At 39.8% G+C, this 6,000-nt stretch overlaps 1 protein-coding gene across 5 annotated transcripts in view; it reads left to right on the forward strand.

Moving 5' to 3' along the window:
- Positions 1–6,000, forward strand: part of FOXN2 (forkhead box N2) — a 69,951-nt gene that overhangs the window by 49,754 nt on the left and 14,197 nt on the right. The gene's annotated exons all lie outside the window — the stretch shown is intronic.

A 6,000-nucleotide genomic window follows, 5' to 3' on the forward strand; every position in this document is an offset into this window, starting at 1 on the left:
ATACATTAATACTTGATAATGGTAATAAACAACTGTGTCACTAGTTTGTGTATTTACTGTACTTTTTACTGTTATTTTTGAGTATACCCCTTCCACTAATTAAAAAAAGTTAACTATAAAAGCCTCACGCAGGTCCTTCAGGAGGTGTTGTAGAAGAAGGTATTGTTATAGGAAGATGACAGCTCCATGTATTTATTGTCCCTAAAGACCTTCCAGCGGGACAAAATGTAGAGGCAGAAGACAGTGATATTGATCTTGACCCTGTGTATGCTCAGGTTAACGTGTGTATTTGTGTCTTTGTTTTAACTAAAAGTTAAAAAAATGTTAATTTAAAATAGAAAAAAGCTTATAGGTTATAAGTAAAATATTTTATACTGCTGTATTATGTATTTTATGCTGTTATTACAAAAGAGTAAAGTTTAAAAAATTAAAAGTCAAGTAAAAGGTTACAGTAAACTAAGGTTAATGTATTGTTGAAGAAAGAAAATCAATTTAGTGCAGCCTAAGTGTATAGTGTTTATAAAGTCTACAGTAGTGTACAGTAATGTCCTAGGCCTCTACATTCACTCACCACTCACACTCTCTGACTCACCCAGAGCAATTCCGGTCCTTTAAGCTTCATTCATGGTAAGTACCCTATACAGGTGTACCATTTTAAATATTTGTGTAGTGTTTTGTTGTGCCCCTTTTTTTCCCCTGGCAGAAACTAATAGAGCATTTACTGTACCTTTTCTATGTTTAGAGACACAAATACCATTTGTGATACAATTGCCAATAGTATTCAGTACAGTAACATGGTGTACAGTTTTGTAGCTCAGGAGCAATCCTAGGTGTGTAGTAGGCTGTACGATTTAGGTTTGTGTTAAGCACACTCTAGGATGTTCACACAGTGACAAAATCACATAACAGTACATTTCTCAGAACATATTCCCTTCATTAAACAAAGCATGACTGCATTTTTTTTTTTTTTTTTTAAGAGATGGCGTCTTGCCGTGTTGCCCACACTGGTCTTGAATGCCTGGGCTCAAGTGATCTCCTGCCTAAGCCTCCCAAGTAGGTGGGACTACAGGCACACATGACTGTATTTTAAATCATAAAAAATTCAGATAAAAATTCGGGGTGTTTTGTTGTTGCCATTTAACATTTTCTATTTTAAAAGTATTATATATTTGTTATAGGAGATTTGGGCAATAAAAACATTTATAAAAGAGAAAGTAAAGTCATTTATACCATTGTTAATATTTTGTTTTATATTTATTTATTTATTTATTTATTTATTTATTTATTTATTTATTTTGAGACAGGTTCTCACTCTGTCACCCAGGCCAGAGGGCAGTGGCACAGTCCATGACTCACCACAGCCTCAAAATCCTGGGCTCAAGCCATCCTCCCATCTCAGCCTCCCAAGTAGCCAAGACTACAGGTGCCATCACACCTGGCTAATTTTATTGTTAACATTTTGATATAGTTCCTTTGGGGTTTTTTTGATGCCATATATGTGAATAGATACATTTGCATGCATGTATGTACAGGGACACATACATAAACACACACATACTTTTTCTCCAAATACTAGATTCACACTGTGTATATAGTTTTGTATCCCATTTCCATTTATTTTTATGTGTATTTTTCATTGAAAATAGGATTCAATTTTTTAGTAATATCAGTAGAATTATTACCTTTTCAGGTCTATCTTAGACTAGAATAGGGGTTGGCAAACTATGGCCATGACCATATCTGGCCTGCCATCTGTTTTTGGGTGTCCCATGAGCTAAGGATTGTTTTACATTTGTAAAATGGTTGGAGAAAACAAAATCAAATAACAGTAACATTTCAAGACTATGAAAATTAGTTGCAACAGAGACCTACATATTATATCCTGGGTTTTGCCTCTTAGCATGCAAAGCCTAAAATGTTTACCTTCTGACCCTTTACTGAAGAAGTTTGTCATCCCTTGAATTAGAGTATACTTGAAGATATTTCTCCTATAGGTTATTTAATCTGAAGAACTTTAATTTTAAAAGGTAGTAAGTTGACTTTTTAAAAATGTATCAAAATTCTGAATTGGTGGGGTTTTTTCTTCTTGTAGATTAGTAATATAGTAAAATCAGTTTTTCTAGTGTTGCTTTGGAGCCTAGAGACATTTTCATAACCTTTAAAAATAGAAAATTTCAGGTGAAAACCTTTCTGTGTATCAAATATTTTGGCTCTTTGGAACTATACTAAACTGAGCCTCAGAAGCAGTGTGCTGATATCTTTTAAAATAAAGGAGGAAAAGAATATGAAAAAGTTCTAGAGAACCCTGCAAAGAAGTTAAATGGGTAGGGGATCTGTTTCAGATAATGTTCTGTCTTAACATAAGACAAATATCTGTGTTCCTGTTACCGACATCAGTAANTTTTTCTAGTGTTGCTTTGGAGCCTAGAGACATTTTCATAACCTTTAAAATAGAAAATTTCAGGTGAAAACCTTTCTGTGTATCAAATATTTTGGCTCTTTGGAACTATACTAAACTGAGCCTCAGAAGCAGTGTGCTGATATCTTTTAAAATAAAGGAGGAAAAGAATATGAAAAGTTCTAGAGAACCCTGCAAAGAAGTTAAATGGGTAGGGGATCTGTTTCAGATAATGTTCTGTCTTAACATAAGACAAATATCTGTGTTCCTGTTACCGACATCAGTAAATGTAGTTTCTCTTTACATTTAGGTATTGCCAAAATGCCTTTATCTTTGTATTGCCTCAAAAAAGTCTGAGACTTACTCTCTAAAGCTTAGTTTATATACATATTTTGAGAACATTTTCTTTGTGAATTCTGGAGTTTACTTAAAATCTTTTCTTGCTCTTGTTCTGTTCTATCCAAATTCTTTCTTTGGGGAACAGACATTTCCACGAGTTTCTCCTGCTAATTTCAGCTACATGTTTTTCATTATTAGGGCACAGGTACTTCTTCTTCATCTAATGACTTATACATGTTATGCAACATCTCTCTAATGCTACCAGCACCTTACCTCCCCTATATGCATGGGTCTTAGGCCTGTTCCTCCAGTAATAATTAACTTAGTAGGGAGGTGGTTGGTATTCTAGGTTAAAACAAATGCACATCTGTCCTGGAATATAATACAAAATTCTCCATGAATTTTAAGGGGAAAAAACACAAAACCTCACAAAAATTTAGGAAATTTTATTTTTGAACTTGGTTGTTTTGGGGTGTATTTCTGAGGAAATTTTCTGTTGCCTCTTTATATTATTTCTAGAGAGAAGTTTAAGAAACACTAAGTGGATTAGACATTCATTACAGCTAATACTGTTGAGCCTCCTGCCAGACTCCTTGTGCCAGAAACTGTTGTAGGTTCCTTGGGATATGCATAGATGAGGTCTGCTCTTAGAAAATATATACTTTGGCTGGGCACAGTGGCTCATGCCTGTAATCCCAGTACTTTGGGAGGCCAAGGTAGGTGGATCACATGAGGTCAAGAGTTCGAAACCAGTCTGGCCAACATGGTGAAACCCCATCTCTCCCCATCTCTACATGTGGTGGCACATGCATGTAATCCCAGCTACTCGGGAGGCTGAGGCAGGAGAATCACTTCAACTCAGGAGGCAGAGATTGCAATGAGCAGAGATTGTGCCACTGCACTCCAGCCTAGGCGACAGAGTGAGACTCCATCTCAAAAAAAAAAAAAAAAAAAAAATTGGTGGAGAACACCTGATTATCAATGATTTGTCCAAGATACAACCTCAAACTCTGTGGAACAAAAGTTCTCCCTGGCAGAGAGAATCATAACAATAGAGAAAGTTGTCTGGCAGTTGCTAGGAATCTGTCTGGCATGTTGATATAGACCAGGTAGATGTGGTCATTAGCCCATGTTGATGTAGACCAGGTAGATGTGGTCATTAGCGTGGCAAAGCAAATATAGAAGTTTAAGAGCTTATTTAGCATAATAAGGACTTTGAACATCCTCCTCTGCCTAAAACAATTAATAAGCCTTATTATCTAATTTAATCCTTAAAACAACCTTTGGCCAGGCGCGGTGGCTCAAGCCTGTAATCCCAGCACTTTGAGATGCCGAGGCGGGCGGATCATAAGGTCAGGAGATCGAGACCATCCTGGCTAACACGGTGAAACCCCGTCTCTACTAAAAAATACAAAAAAAAAATCTAGCCGGGCGAGGTGGCGGGCGCCTGTAGTCCCAGCTATTCGGGAGGCTGAGGCAGGAGAATGGCATGAACCCGGGAGGCGGAGCTTGCAGTGAGCTGAGATCTGGCCAGTGCACTCCAGCTTGGGTGACAGAGCGAGACTCTGTCTCCAAAAAAAAAAAAAACGACCTTCTGAGGTATTGCTGCCCCTCTTTTACAAATAAGCAAACTGAACTTCAGGGAGATTAAGTAACTTCTCAAGGTCACACAACTCGTAAGTGGCAAAGAAGGATTCAGATTCAATAATTCCAATTTCAAAGCCTGACTCCTACTAGATAAGTGGCACTGGGAGACCTGCTGAAGAACTTTAAATAGTGAAGTGACATTGTCAGTTTTATGTTTTATAAAGATCACTTAGGTGTTATGGTTGGCCTCCAATATTAAAACATATATTCATCTAACACTTCACAGAATCATTTACTGGTCATTATATTAGAGCTACCTTTAGACATATAAGACTAAGGCGAGAGATCAGGCTTAGAACTCCAGAAACTACTATCAGCCTAAACAGGTGCAACAGTGTGTTTGTTGTCTCTTGATCAACTTACAATAACTAATTTTATGTGACAATATCAGTGTTACAGCATTGTATAATAGATAGCAGGAGACACAGGATTCTCATATTGAGATAGCAGAACAAATTTTTTTTTGGTTAATAGTTTGGTTTGTCTGCATTTTCAGCGGAGGTACTGGGTTCATCTCACTAGGGAGTGCTGGACAATCGGTGCTGGTCAGCTGCTGCAGCCCGACCAGCCAGAGCTGAAGCAGGGCGAGGCATCGCCTCACCTGGGAAGCGCAAGGGGGAAGGGAATCCCTTTTCCTAGCCAGGGGAACTGAGACACATAATACCTGGAAAATCGGGTAACTCCCACCCCAATACTGCGCTTTACCAAGGGTCTTAGCAAACGGGCACACCAGGGGATTATATCCCACACCTAGCCGGGAGGGTCCCATGCCCACGGAGCCTCCCTCATTGCTAGCACAGCAGTCTGCGATCTAACGGCAAGGCAGCAGTGAGGCAGGGGGAGGGGCGCCCACCATTGCTGAGGCTTAAGTAGGTAAACAAAGCCACTGGGAAGCTCAAACTGGGTGGAGCTCACAGCAGCTCAAGGAGGCCTGCCTGTCTCTGTAGACTCCACCTCTGGGGACAGGGCACAGCTAAACAACAACAACAACAAAAAAGCAGCAGAAACCTCTGCAGACGCAAACGACTGTGATAGCTTTGAAGAGAGCAGTGGATCTCCGAACACGGAGGTTGAGATCTGAGAACAGACAGACTGCCTGCTCAAGTGGGTCCCTGACCCCTGAGTAGCCTAACTGGGAGACATCCCCCACTAGGGGCAGACCGACACCCCACACCTCATACGGTGGAGTACAACCCTGAGAGGAAGTTTCCAAAGCAAGAATCAGACAGGTACACTCACTGTTCAGCAATATTCTATATTCTGCAGCCTCTGCTGCTGATACCCAGACAAACAGGGTCTGGAGTGAACCTCAGGCAATCTCCAACAGACCTACAGCTCAGGGTCCTGACTGTTAGAAGGAAAACTAACTAACAGGAAGGACACCCACACCAAAACCCCATCAGTACGTCACCATCATCAAAGACGAGAGGCAGATAAAACGACAAAGATGGGGAAAAAGCAGGACAGAAAAGCTGGAAATTCAAAAAACAAGAGTGCATCTCCCCCTCCAAAGGAACGCAGCTCATCGCCAGCAATGAATCAAAGCTGGACGGAGAATGACTTTGACGAGATGAGAGAAGAAGGCTTCAGTCCATCAGACTTCTCAGAGCTAAAGG

The sequence above is a fragment of the Rhinopithecus bieti genome, unplaced genomic scaffold (assembly GCF_001698545.2).
Source record: "Rhinopithecus bieti isolate Rb0 unplaced genomic scaffold, ASM169854v2 scaffold_4758, whole genome shotgun sequence".
NCBI lineage: Eukaryota > Metazoa > Chordata > Mammalia > Primates > Cercopithecidae > Rhinopithecus > Rhinopithecus bieti.